The 1,912-nt window shown below is 40.6% G+C and overlaps 1 non-coding gene across 1 annotated transcript; it reads left to right on the top strand.

Annotated features, from left to right (window-relative positions):
• Window positions 1-1,580: 1,580 nt before the first annotated feature.
• Window positions 1,581-1,686, top strand: LOC149024318 (small nucleolar RNA R71). Its single transcript, XR_016171871.1, has one exon. It is a non-coding gene; the product is annotated as a small nucleolar RNA R71 (small nucleolar RNA).
• The last annotated feature ends 226 nt before the right edge of the window (window positions 1,687-1,912 follow it).

Here is a 1,912-nt window from a genome sequence, read left to right as displayed (position 1 = left end):
TAAACACCTAATGAACTAATAGCTAACAACTAGACTAAAAAAATGAAATCTGGGTGGCCTCCCTTCTTTTTAAGCATCTTGAAGGATGATTGAAGATTTGTCAAGGTCCAATGGTGCACCTCAAAAATGCTTGATCCACTGCATGCTCTAGTTCCCAAGGCCATATAATGATGTTTTCTTGCACACCTTCCATAATTGGACTCAAACTCGTTTGCTGCTTCACATACCTGTTGCAACATTTCTGCAACCAAATTTTAAGCTTTAATACTGAAGGACTGATCTCGTTGATCTCTACTATACTCCATCCCATTGCTCTTATACACTTCTTCAGTACTTCAAGTAGCATATCTTCCTGCTCCTCTGTTAGCATTGTTGAAACAATAATAGGGAGTGTCTTGGCTTCAACCAAATCGGTATACTGAAGGTGTTTTGAGAGAGGTGTGAACTCTAACATAGGTGGCTCTTCAATTGATGGTTTAGGGGGTTTAGTTTCACATTTAGCTTAGCCAAGAGGCTCGAATGCACTCCCTCTGAATGCCTTAGTTGGTCTTGCCTCTAACCAAGCCATATATCTACTTCCTTCATCATCCACTTGTTCAATTTCTATTGCCAATGAAAGCTCTAGTGGGTTTTTAATACACTCTTTCTCCAACTCTTCTGAAACCAGCTCTTCAATGACATCCACAACAAAGCACTCTTCTATTATAGAATCAGTTTGTTCCTTTGCAGGATCTTCCTTCTCCCCTTCTTCTTGGATAGAAATAGGTCCCTTCTGTTGGCTAGGCTTTGAATGAGGTGGCTCTAGAGGTTTTCCACTCCTTAATGCAATAACGTTATAATGCTCCTTGCCTTCACTCCTAGGATTTTCTGTGTCACTTGGCAATGATCCTTGATGTTGATTGCTTAAAGCATTAGCTAGCTGTCCAACTTGATTCTCCAAATTTCTCAATGAAGATGCTTGACTCTGAATCATTGCATCATTCTTTGCCATATATTCCTTCAATAGAAGCTCTATTGATGAAGAGGGTTCCATAGGCTGAATTTTCACTTGCTGTTGAGCACTTGGAAGCTGATGAGGTCGAGGTGGGATGGAAGATGGGCCTACATGTTGTCCTTGAGCATTCCAAGAGTAGTTAGGGTGTTGCCTCCAACCAGGATTATAGGTGTTGGAATATGGGTTATTAGCATTGCTGAAATTACCAACATAGTAAGCAAATTCTAGGTTAGATGGACAACTATCAAAGACATGCTCCCCACCACAATATGTACATGAGATTGCTGTATTTTGTTGAGTTTGTACAACTGCAGGCAAGTTTACGGATTTTAACACACTAGTTAGGGATGACACTTGTGCAGTTAAAGCTGTCACTACATCTAACTCATAAATCCCTGCCATTCTATTATTTGCAGCACCTCTCTCAGCTGGCCATTGGTAGTTGTTGTTGGCCATTCTCTCCAAGATCTCATAAGCTTCATTGTAAGACTTAGCCAATATAGCCCCATTTGCTGATGCATCCACTATGGATCGAGTTTGCCCACTTAAACCATAGTAGAAAGTCTCCATTTGAATCCAATGAGGAATACCATGGTGAGGACATTTACGTAAGAGCTCCTTAAACTTTCCCATGCCTCATACAAAGATTCACCATCCAGTTGTTGAAAACTAGTGATATCATATCTGAACTTGGCATTCTTTGTTGCAAGGAAGTACTTCATCAAGAACTTCTCTACTAAATCATTCCATGTGGCTACTAATTGTGGAGGTAATGAGTTCAACAATGCTCTTGCTCTATCTCGCAATGAGTAAGGGAATAGCTTCAATCTCAAGGCTTCTTCAGTTGCCCCAGGTATCTTGAAAGAGTCACTAACTTCCATGAAGAGTCTAAGATGGAGATGAGGACCTTCTGTTGGC

This window comes from Hakea prostrata, chromosome 2 (assembly GCF_041222555.1).
Source record: "Hakea prostrata isolate BN-2017 chromosome 2, UWA_Hpros_2, whole genome shotgun sequence".
NCBI lineage: Eukaryota > Viridiplantae > Streptophyta > Magnoliopsida > Proteales > Proteaceae > Hakea > Hakea prostrata.
Note: the sequence above shows the minus strand (reverse complement) of the source record. Positions and strands in the feature narration are given on the sequence as shown.